At 43.0% G+C, this 13,047-nt stretch overlaps 1 protein-coding gene across 5 annotated transcripts in view; it reads right to left on the minus strand.

The window, feature by feature from the left end:
• The window catches only part of LOC124139815 (serine/threonine-protein phosphatase with EF-hands 2-like), a 101,516-nt gene that overhangs the window by 76,127 nt on the left and 12,342 nt on the right, over nucleotides 1–13,047 (minus strand). For 4 of the 5 annotated variants that reach the window (XM_048387652.1, XM_048387648.1, XM_048387649.1 and 1 more), the window contains exon 1: nucleotides 11,378–11,535. The exons of the other annotated variant lie outside the window; for it this stretch is intronic. The gene's annotated coding sequence lies outside the window, so the exon portion shown is untranslated. Of the gene's footprint in view, nucleotides 1–11,377; nucleotides 11,536–13,047 lie in introns of those variants that run through there. 5 annotated transcript variants of the gene reach the window in all.

Raw genomic sequence — 13,047 nt, forward strand, 5'->3', positions numbered from 1 at the left:
TGATGTACCTGGATGCAGGTGTATTGTGCCTGTGATGTACCTGGATGCAGGTGTATTGTGTCTGTGATGTACCTGGATGCAGGTGTATTGTGCCTGTGATGTACCTGGATGCAAGGTATTGTGTCTGTGATGTACCTGGATGCAGGTGTGTAGTGTCTGTGATGTACCTGGATGCAGGTGTATTGTGACTGTGATGTACCTGGATGCAGGTGTGTAGTGTCTGTGATGTACCTGGATGCAGGTGTATTATGACTGTGATGTACCTGGATGCAAGGTATTGTGTCTGTGATGTACCTGGATGCAGGTGTATTGTGACTGTGATGTACCTGGATGCAGGTGTGTAGTGTCTGTGATGTACCTGGATGCAGGTGTATTATGACTGTGATGTACCTGGATGCAAGGTATTGTGTCTGTGATTTACCTGGATGCAGGTGTATTGTGCCTGTGATGTACCTGGATGCAGGTGTATTGTGTCTGTGATGTACCTGGATGCAGGTGTATTGTGTCTGTGATGTACCTGGATGCAGGTGTGTAGTGTCTGATGTACCTGGATGCAGGTGTATTATGACTGTGATGTACCTGGATGCAAGGTATTGTGTCTGTGATGTACCTGGATGCAGGTGTATTGTGCCTGTGATGTACCTGGATGCAGGTGTGTAGTGTCTGTGATGTACCTGGATGCAGGTGTATTGTGCCTGTGATGTACCTGGATGCAGGTGTGTAGTGTCTGTGATGTACCTGGATGCAGGTGTATTATGACTGTGATGTACCTGGATGCAAGGTATTGTGTCTGTGATGTACCTGGATGCAGGTGTATTGTGCCTGTGATGTACCTGGATGCAGGTGTATTGTGCCTGTGATGTACCTGGATGCAGGTGTATTGTGACTGTGATGTACCTGGATGCAGGTGTATTGTGACTGTGATGTACCTGGATGCAGGTGTATTGTGTCTGTGATGTACCTGGATGCAGGTGTATTGTGTCTGTGATGTACCTGGATGCAGGTGTATTGTGTCTGTGATGTACCTGGATGCAGGTGTATTGTGTCTGTGATGTACCTGGATGCAGGTGTATTGTGTCTGTGATGTACCTGGATGCAGGTGTTTTGTGACTGTGATGTACCTGGATGCAGGTGTTTTGTGACTTAAGCCAAGGGTATTATATCTGGGATATATAGTAAGCCAATGTTGGGGTGATAAGGAATGATTTGCAGCCTTTAATTAAGTTACCCTCTTGATTCACTCACACCAGGGGAACAGAGTTCTAATTTGCCTTGTTAATTACACAGATAGAAAGTCAATAAAGGCAATTACAAGTTCATCCATCTCACCAGGCAGACAATATTGTTCAATATAACCTTGTCCAATATAGCGATTGTTCATTTAAGAGCTGTAAATTAAGGCTACCTATGAAGATCTGGGCTGGAATCAGTCTTCAGCAACCCATGCTTATTGTAAGAGGCGACTAAAGGGATGGGGTGGTCAGGCTCGCTGACTTGGTTGTTCCATGCCATCATATCCCAATTGCGCTGATGGATGCTCATGTCAATCACTGGATTTTCTGGTCCAGGCTCAATTATTTACAGCCCCTGTCATATAGCTGGTGCGGTGTTAAACAACAAACAAACAAAAACAAATCAAGGCAGTTCATGATACTCATTTCTCTTGAAATGTAAACACTCCTAGGTCTAAGTGTCAGGATGCACCCATTAGCAACATTAGCTCTTGCACAGAGAGAAACCAGAGTACTGGATTCTCAATAGGATATTCCCCATTCTAAATGCTTGTGTTATAAATGCAGGTCCTGTCTGGACATGCACCTGCATTTATAACGTCACACATGTGTCGAACAAGGTTGACCTTGTTTTATTTGTTTTGATTGGATAACCGTAACCTCTGTCACACTGGGACTTCTTTTTTCATTCATAAAAAATCGCAAGACGTCATTCATTTTTCAACTGCATGGCAGAACTGAAGCAATCTCATGAGAGCAAGAGATGTTTACAAACACTTTATTAAACTAAACAAGATAGTCACAAACATCAAATTCTGTTTGCATTCTGAATAAGTTATGCATAGAGCTTCTACAGACATTATATGCTATATCTATTTACAATGTACGACTACCAATCAATAGATCTTGGGTCCCTATGAGCATGACCACCCGAACACTGTTGGTCCGATATTAAAAGCGCAGCTCTAATGTGGCTTTCGAAATTTTCTTATAGGTGTCCTGCGTACTAACATGGCGCTTGAATTACCATAAGTTGAAGAAATTCTCCCTAAAGAATCTTGAGCGTCGGTGCTTTTTTTGTTTGCAAACACAGCTGCAGGCGCATGTTGTTAATGCGTATGCATAGAAATGTCAACAATGCCCATATTTGGGCATATATCAATATTCATGGGCAACCAGATTTTGCAACCGCTTTTCAGTCTGGTCTGTCAACGAGCGAAAGTTATGTATTTACACTTAAATATATATTTAACATGGGTAATAAATAAAATACCACACTCATTCTCGTCATTTTTATGAAACTCGTGATCTTTCTATGGTATCTACAGAGAATGAGTGTAGTATTCTCTATGTATTCAGTGGAGCTGATAAGTGATAACATGCTGGACTTCTCTGCAGGTCACGCCTGAATGGATCTCACTGGTCCAGTGACTCTCCTCTTCATGAGCACCAGTTGTCAGCAAGAACATGATAATAGCATCTTTACTTGATTACCCAGGCTTGGTGGGATTCAATACACTGTTGTCAACAGTATTTATCTTTAAGACGGCATGGGCAGTGTATGCTGCATGTTGTTGTGCAGAGTTCCAAACCTATGTTGTGACCGGTCTCAGTGACCATGGGTTTGAATCCCAGATTTGCCGTGATTATGTTCCCAGATTTATCAGCAATAAAGTGATAAGCTTGAGACCAGCATAATAGGTTCTCTTCCCCCTCCCTCCCTCCCTCCCTCCCTCACTCATGTCTGGCTGGGTCACTCACTCACTCCAACAAGACACATGGTAGTACACAGGACAAACAAATCAGGGCTGTCGGTAATCTACACTGTTGGGGGTGCACACTGCCTCTACTGCTGCCACTGTTCAGACAGGCTTTGTCTCGGTGGTTTGCCGGACCTGGCAGACACATGACCTGTCACTACATCCATTTCATCCCTTCTTGACTGTTCAGAGTTATGGTCATGATACTTCTTCAGTGAGCCAAGTATGTCTTGAGCAACCGCCTCAACACCTGCTCCATCAGCATAGCCAAGTAAATGTGAAGCACTTCTGCTATCTACTTAATCTCCCTAGTATAAAAGTCTTACTATGTGCCTAAACTGGCCATCTCCAAATACCACACTATGAGGAGAAGATGGTCTTTTTTTCCCATCCCCCTGATCAAGTGCGCCTCTGTCATCAGCAAGGAAGCTGTAGGCCTGCAATCAGCATTGGTCACTACGACGCCTCTGGCTCACTTACAATCAATATCTACCACAATTTGCACTGCTCTTGAGTAACACATACTTTAACCTAACAAACTAGCTTTGAATCATCAGGACAAATAATCACAGCTGCAGTAGTTTTAAGAACAAGTGTAGGACCAAGTTGACCTGAACATAGTCCTCCTGGTCCAGTGTTTCCAGCACACCACCCAGTCAGATGCATGGAACCTTTGTAAACATCTTCATACATTCTTTCTTTGTCCATTTATCAACTTTGGTTTCTGCTATTATTCATAATGTCTTTATTAATCCATTTACGTTTCAACATCTCTCCAAGATACTATAGGAAAAAGAACCTTGCAGGTTATTTGTATTAACTGCATGTTTGTATGACAACAGTGACCAACACTATTGGTCATGTATTTCCTACATCTGTAAAAACTCCCCATACCCCTCAAACCCCTGACATATATCAGTCAGTCAGTTAAACGACCAACCAACCAACTAAGCTCCCTGTGCCACACACACACCATATATACATACATCAGACTATGTAAGACATTAAACTCCCTGTGCCACACACACCATATATACATCAGTCTATCTAAGACACTAAACTCCCTGTGCCACACACACCCCATACATACATCAGTCTATCTAAGACTCTAAACTCCCTGTGCCACACACACCCTATACATACATCAGTGTATCTAAGACTCTAAACACTCTGTGCCACACAAACCCCATACATACATCAGTCTATCTAAGACAATAAACTGCCTGGGCCACACACACCCCATATATATATCAGTCTATCTAAGACAATAAACTGCCTGGGCCACACACACCCCATTCATACATCGGTCTTTCTAAGACTCTAAACTCTCTGTGCCACTCACAACCCATACATACATCAGTCTATCTAAGACTCTAAACTCCCTGTGCCACACACACCCCATACATACATCAGTCTATCTAAGACACTAAACTCCCTGTGCCACACACACCCCATACATATATCAGTGTATCTAAGACAATAAACTCCCTGTGCCACTCACACCCCATACATACATCAGTCTATCTAAGACAAAAAACTGCCTGGGCCACACACACCCCATACATACATACATCAGTGTATCTAAGACAATAAACTCCCTGTGCCACACACACCCCATACATATATCAATGTATCTAAGACAATAAACTCCCTGTGCCACACACACCCCATACATACATCAGTGTATCTAAGACTCTAAACTCCCTGTGCAACACACACCCCATACATACATCAGTGTATCTAAGACAATAAACTCCCTGTGCCACACACACCCCATACATACATCAGTGTATCTAAGACTCTAAACTTCCTGTGCAACACACACCCCATACATACATCAGTGTATCTAAGACAATAAACTCCCTGTGCCACACACACCCCATACATACATCAGTGTATCTAAGACAAAAAACTCCCTGTGCCACACACACCCCATACATACATCAGTCTATGTAAGACACTAAACTCCCTCTTCCACTCCAACCCCATACATACATCAGTCTATCTAAGACACTAAACTCCCTGTGCCACACACACCCCATACATACATCAGAGTATCTAAGACTCTAAACACTCTGTGCCACACAAACCCCATACATACATCAGTCTATCTAAGACACTAAACTCCCCGTGCCACACACCCCATACATATATCAGTCTATCAAAGATTCTAAACTCCCTGTGCCACACACACACACCAACCATACATCGGTCTTTCTAAGACTCTAAACTCCCTGTGCCACTCAAACCCCATACATATATCAGTCTATCTAAGAAACTAAACTCCCTGTGCCACTCACACCCCATACATATATCAGTCTATCTAAGACTCTAAACTCCCTGTGCCACTCACAACCCATACATACATCAGTCTATCTAAGACTCTAAACTCCCTGTGCCACTCAAACCCCATGCATAGATCAGTCTATCTAAGACTCTAAACTCCCTGTGCCACACACACCCTATACATACATCAGGGTATCTAAGACTCTAAACTCCCTGTGCCACACACACACCCCATACATACATCAGTCTATCTAAGGCACTAAACTCCCTGTGCCACACACACACCCAATACATACATCAGTCTATTTAAGGCACTAAACTCCCTGTGCCACACACACACCCCATACATACATGAGTCTATCTAAGGCACTAAACTCCCTGTGCCACACACACCCCATACATACATCAGTGTATCTAAGACTCTAAACTCCCTGTGCCACACACACACCCCATACATACATCAGTCTATCTAAGACCCTAAACTCCCTGTGCCACACACACACCCCATACATACATCAGTCTATCTAAGGCACTAAACTCCCTGCACCACACACACCCCATACATATATCATTCTATCTAAGACAATAAACTCCCTGTGCCACACACACCCCATACATACATCAGTCTATCTAAGACACTAAACTCCCTGTGCCACTCACACCCCATACATACATCAGTGTATCTAAGACAATAAACTCCCTGTGCCACACACACCCCATACATACATCAGACTATCTAAGACACTAAACTCCCTGTGCCACACACACCCCATACATACATCAGTGTATCTAAGACAATAAACTCCCTGTGCCACACACACCCCATACATACATCAGTTTATCTAAGACTCTAAACTCCCTGTGCCACACACACCCAATACATACATCAGTGTATCTAAGACTCTAAACTCCCTGTACATATATCAGTTTATCTAAGACTCAAAACTCCCTGGGCCACACACACCCAATACATACATCAGTCTATCTAAGACACTAAACTCCCTGTGCCACACACACCCCATACATACATCAGTCTATCTAAGACACTAAACTCCCTGTGCCACACACACCCAATACATACATCAGTGTATCTAAGACAATAAACTCCCTGTGCCACACACACCCCATACATACATCAGTCTATCTAAGACAATAAACTCCCTGTGCCACACACACCCCATACATACATCAGTGTATCTAAGACAATAAACTCCCTGTGCCACACACACCCCATACATACATCAGTGTATCTAAGACAATAAACTCCCTGTGCCACACACACCCCATACATACATCAGTCTATGTAAGACAATAAACTCCCTGTGCCACACACACCCCATACATACATCAGTCTATCTAAGACTCTAAACTCCCTGTGCCACACACACCCCATACATACATCAGTCTATCTAAGACTCTAAACTCCCTGTGCCACACACACCCCATACATACACCAGTCTATCTAGGACCCTAAACTCCCTGTGCCACACACACACCCCATACATATATCAGTCTATCTAAGACAATAAACTCCCTGTGCCACACACACCCCATACATACATCAGTCTATCTAAGACAATAAACTCCCTGTGCCACACACACCCAATACATACATCAGTGTATCTAAGACAATAAACTCCCTGTGCCACACACACCCCATACATACATCAGTCTATCTAAGACAATAAACTCCCTGTGCCACACACACCCCATACATACATCAGTGTATCTAAGACAATAAACTCCCTGTGCCACACACACCCCATACATACATCAGTGTATCTAAGACAATAAACTCCCTGTGCCACACACACCCCATACATACATCAGTCTATGTAAGACAATAAACTCCCTGTGCCACACACACCCCATACATACATCAGTCTATCTAAGACTCTAAACTCCCTGTGCCACACACACCCCATACATACATCAGTCTATCTAAGACACTAAACTCCCTGTGCCACACACACCCCATACATACATCAGTGTATCTAAGACAATAAACTCCCTGTGCCACACACACCCAATACATACATCAGTTTATTACTTGCCCGTGAAGAGATCACCCGTTTAATAAACATATAGCTTTATTACACATTGTGTAATACCAAAACGCGTGCTTATGTACTCTCGGAACACGTTTCACGAACAAATATTGAAAGCTCTCAACATCTCTTGGCTTATTCAACGACATTGCGTGTGGAGTTGATAGATCACTGAGAGGAGCTTATGCACACTCGATGACCCCAGCAACCTTGACAACCTTGACACACCCCATACATATCAGTTTATCTAGGACCCTAAACTCCCTGTGCAACACACACCCCATACATAGATCAGTCTATCTAAGACCCTAAACTCCCTGTGCAACACACACCCCATACATAGATCAGTCTATCTAAGACCCTAAACTCCCTGTGCAACACACACCCCATACATACATCAGTCTATCTAAGACCCTAAACTCCCTGTGCAACACACACCCCATACATACATCAGTCTATCTAAGACCCTAAACTCCCTGTGCAACACACACCCCATACATAGATCAGTCTATCTAAGACCCTAAACTCCCTGTGCAACACACACCCCATACATACATCAGTCTATCTAAGACCCTAAACTCCCTGTGCAACACACACCCCATACATACATCAGTCTATCTAAGACCCTAAACTCCCTGTGCAACACACACCCCATACATACATCAGTCTATCTAAGACCCTAAACTCCCTGTGCAACACTCACCCCATACATACATCAGTCTATCTAAGACCCTAAACTCCCTGTGCCACTCACACCCCATACATACATCAGTCTATCTGAGACCCTAAACTCCCTGTGCAACACACACACCAACCATACATCAGTTTATCTCAGACCCTAAACTGCCTGTGCCACACAAACCCCATACATACATCAGTCTATCTAAGACTCGAAACTCTCTGTGCCACACACACGACAACCATACATCAGTGTATCTAAGACCCTAAACTCCCTGTGCCACTCACAACCCATACATATATCAGTCTAAACCCTTGTGCCACACACACCCCATACATATATCAGTCTAAACTCCTTGTGCCACTCACACCCCCTAAATTCATCAGTCTATCTAAGACCCTAAACTCCCTGTGCAACACACACCCCATACATAGATCAGTCTATCTAAGACCCTAAACTCCCTGTGCCACTCACAACCCATACATATATCAGTCTAAACCCTTGTGGCACACACACCCCATACATATATCAGTCTAATCTCCCTGTGGGTTCGATCCCGGGCCGCGTCATACAAAAAGACGTTAAAAGATTGTACTTGTTGTTACCCTGTCTGGCGCTCGGCATTAAGGGGCTAAAACAAGGACTGGTCGGCTCGGAGTCAGTATACTGTGTCTGAGTGAGGTATTCATGTTAAACTGCGGCATGGTATCTCAGTGAGCTAGCACTATAAATCGGCATCAGTCCGGACTAGTACAAGCAGCCACACACACACATACACGTGCATGCACGTCGCTATATAAGTGCAATAATCTTGGACGCGACGTTAAACCCAATTTCACCTCACCTCACCTCTAATCTCCCTGTGCCACACACACCCCATACATATATCAGTCTAAACTCGCTGTGGAACTTACACCCCATACATATATCAGTCTATCTAAGACTCGAAACTCTCTGTGCCACACACACACCAACCATACATCAGTCTATCTAAGACCCTAAACTCCTTGTGCCACACACACCCTATGCTTATATCAGTCTATCTAAGACACTAAACTCCTTGTGCCACACACCCCCCATACATACATCAGTCTATCAAAGAATCTAAACTCCCTATGCCACTTACACCCCAAAGATATCAGTTCATCTAAGACTCTAAACTCCCAGTGCCACACACACCCCATACATATTTCAGTCTAAACTCCCTGTGCCACTCAAACCCCATACATACATCAGTCTATCAAAGAATCTAAACTCCCTTTGCCACTTACACCCCAAAGATATCAGTTCATCTAAGACTCTAAACTCCCAGTGCCATACACACCCCATACATATATCAGTCTCAACTCCTTGTGCCCCACACACCCAAAAGATATATCAGTCTATCTAAGACTCTAAACTCCCTGTGCCACTCACAACCCATACATAAATCAGTCTATCTAAGACTCTAAACTCCCTATGCCACTCACACCCCAAACATAAATCAGTCTATCTAAGACCCTAAACTCCCTGTGCCACTCACACCCCAAACATAAATCAGTCTATCTAAGACCCTAAACTCCCTGTGCCACTCACACCCCATACATATATCAGTCTATCTAAGACTCTAAACTCCCTGTGCCACACACACCCCATACATAGATCAGTCTATCTAAGACCCTAAACTCCCTGTGCAACACACACCCCATACATAGATCAGTCTATCTAAGACCCTAAACTCCCTGTGCAACACACACCCCATACATACATCAGTCTATCTAAGACCCTAAACTCCCTGTGCAACACACACACACCAACCATACATCAGTTTATCTCAGACCCTAAACTCCCTGTGCCACACAAACCCCATACATACATCAGTCTATCTAAGACTCGAAACTCTCTGTGCCACACACACACCAACCATACATCAGTGTATCTAAGACCCTAAACTCCCTGTGCCACTCACAACCCATACATATATCAGTCTAAACCCTTGTGCCACACACACCCCATACATATATCAGTCTAAACTCCCCGTGCCACTCACACCCCCTAAATTCATCAGTCTATCTAAGACCCTAAACTCCCTGTGCAACACACACCCCATACATAGATCAGTCTATCTAAGACCCTAAACTCCCTGTGCCACTCACAACCCATACATATATCAGTCTAAACCCTTGTGGCACACACACCCCATACATATATCAGTCTAATCTCCCTGTGCCACACACACCCCATACATATATCAGTCTAAACTCACTGTGGAACTTACACCCCATACATATATCAGTTTATCTAAGATTCTAAACTTCCTATGCCACTCACACCCCATACATATATCAGTCTATCTAAGACTCGAAACTCTCTGTGCCACACACACACCAACCATACATCAGTCTATCTAAGACCCTAAACTCCTTGTGCCACACACACCCTATGCTTATATCAGTCTATCTAAGACTCTAAACTCCTTGTGCCACACACACCCCATACATACATCAATCTATCAAAGAATCTAAACTCCCTATGCCACTTACACCCCAAAGATATCAGTTCATCTAAGACTCTAAACTCCCAGTGCCACACACACCCCATACATATATCAGTCTCAACTCCTTGTGCCCCACACACCCAAAAGATATATCAGTCTATCTAAGACTCTAAACTCCCTGTGCCACTCACAACCCATACATAAATCAGTCTATCTAAGACTCTAAACTCCCTATGCCACTCACACCCCAAACATAAATCAGTCTATCTAAGACCCTAAACTCCCTGTGCCACTCACACCCCATACATATATCAGTCTATCTAAGACTCTAAACTCCCCGTGGCACACAAACACACTAACCATACATCAGTCTATCTAAGACCCTAAACTCCCTGTGCCACTCACAACCCATACATAAATCAGCCTATCTAAGACTCTAAACTCCCTGTGCCACATACACCCCGTACATATATTCAGAACCAGATTATATGCCTGTACAGTACCTATACACCATTCCTAGAATTATCAAGGAACAAGGACTATCATCACTCTGAATTCATTTGTTGATACTTGATAGATATCACTGTCCTCCTTTGGAATATGGCCGTTGATAATGACCAACGTACTTCACTATATGTTTGCGTGTTGTATTTACTCAAAAAGAGACATTGTCTACTACATAGAGATGGCATTAGCTAACTTCAATGTGTGAAACTTTGACATACAAGGCTTTATCAATGCCGTATTCTATTGTTTGATATTAGAAAAGCACAGCAGACAGTAAATGCCAAATAAATCCGCCCCTTTCCTAAGCTAGTATATGACTTATGACAAGTGTATGACATCTGTGTACAGCTAGGTTGACTACCATGAGGCACATACTCAGTTGTACTCACAGTGCTGGCGTGTAACAATCTAGGATGTCCCCACACAACAGCTTGCTCCTTCTCAGTACGAGCTACAGCGTAAACCTCCTCGTTAGACCCTGTTCCCTCGCCCACTGCCAGGCTCTGCACTGGTGTCTCCCTCCTTCCCTTGCTCGTGGCCACACAAGGAAGACCCTATTAGCGAGTTGCATGCATGCAATAACTGCATTATACAATCTCTGTGAATATTGGTTTTTGCACACAAAGCAATCGTGTAAGTGATACAGCGATGAGCAGTGGGAACAACACCTTTAGCTGTTATTGTGATTGTGCTTGAAGAATGTCATGATTGTGCATGAAGAATGTCATGATTGTGCATGAAGAATGTCATGATTGTGCATGAAGAATGTCATGATTGTGCATGAAGAATGTCATGTGTGAAGAATATCAATGATTGTGCTTGAAGAATCTTAGCAATTGTGCTTGAAGAATGTTGTTTATTGTGTGCGGAGAATGTTGGCAATTATGTTTGAGGAATGTTGGTGATTGTGCTTAAAAAAATGTTGGTGATTATGTGTGAAGAATTTTTAGGTGATTGTGTGTGGAGAATGTTGATGGTTGTGCTTGAAGAATGTTGGTGATTGTGCTTGAGGAACGTTGGCAATTATGTTTGAAGAATGTTGGTGATTGTGCTTGAGGAATGTTGGCAATTATGCTTGAGGAATGTTGGTGATTGTGCTTGAGGAATGTTGGTGATTGTGCTTGAGGAATGTTGGTGATTATGCTTGAGGAATGTTGGTGATTATGCTTGAGGAATGTTGGTGATTGTGCTTGAGGAATGTTGGTGATTGTGCTTGAGGAATGTTGGTGATTGTGCTTGAGGAATGTTGGTGATTGCACTCGATTGGTGATACATCGATGCAGAACTATACACTGCTACTGTCATGATGATATCCAGTGTATGAACACTAATGTTTAGAATGATCTGCTGTATTGAACTTGACAAACAATCACAAACAATTCTTGCCAAGCATGCACAGTTGCCTACAATTAGCACGCTCATTCATCATGTGTGCAAGGACTTTATTGATCCCAAAATGATTCATGTGGGTTGAATATGTTGAAAACAGAAAATGTAAGGTACGTATGTCAAATTGTAACATTCTTTTGTATTTCTTTTTGACAATGTCAAAGTGAGCATATGTCATGCATGATCATCTGTCATCCATCTTCCATCCATCCATCTCCCATCCATCCATTAGCACTGGACCCTTTTTCAGAACTATTATATATATATCAATATCGTACCGTGAACGCTGAGCAACACTTGGCTAATAGCACAGTGATTATTAGAGGACAGTTTTCTCTATAAAAGGGATGAGCAATTAGTCGGGTGATATTACGGTAGTTAAAGAGCATGACACAGACAGGCCTGGGCAAATATTGGAAGCAAAACAGATTTAGAGAAATTTCAATTATGATGGTTCAAACCCTTTCTAATCTCTCCTCCGATCATACGTCATATGACTGTTCATTATTACTAAGATATAATGGTGAATTCCCACTGTTTTCATTGGCCAAGAAGTAATCACATGACTGCTGAAAGATGTGCATTTTGACTCCTCCCAGGTTACGATATTGACTTGAGTTACTAAAAATAGCAGGAAAACCCCAGGACTCAGGTAGCCCTTGATTTTCAA

This window comes from Haliotis rufescens, unplaced genomic scaffold (assembly GCF_023055435.1).
Source record: "Haliotis rufescens isolate VD_foot unplaced genomic scaffold, xgHalRufe1.0.p SCAF_7, whole genome shotgun sequence".
In the NCBI taxonomy this organism is placed as follows: domain Eukaryota; kingdom Metazoa; phylum Mollusca; class Gastropoda; order Lepetellida; family Haliotidae; genus Haliotis; species Haliotis rufescens.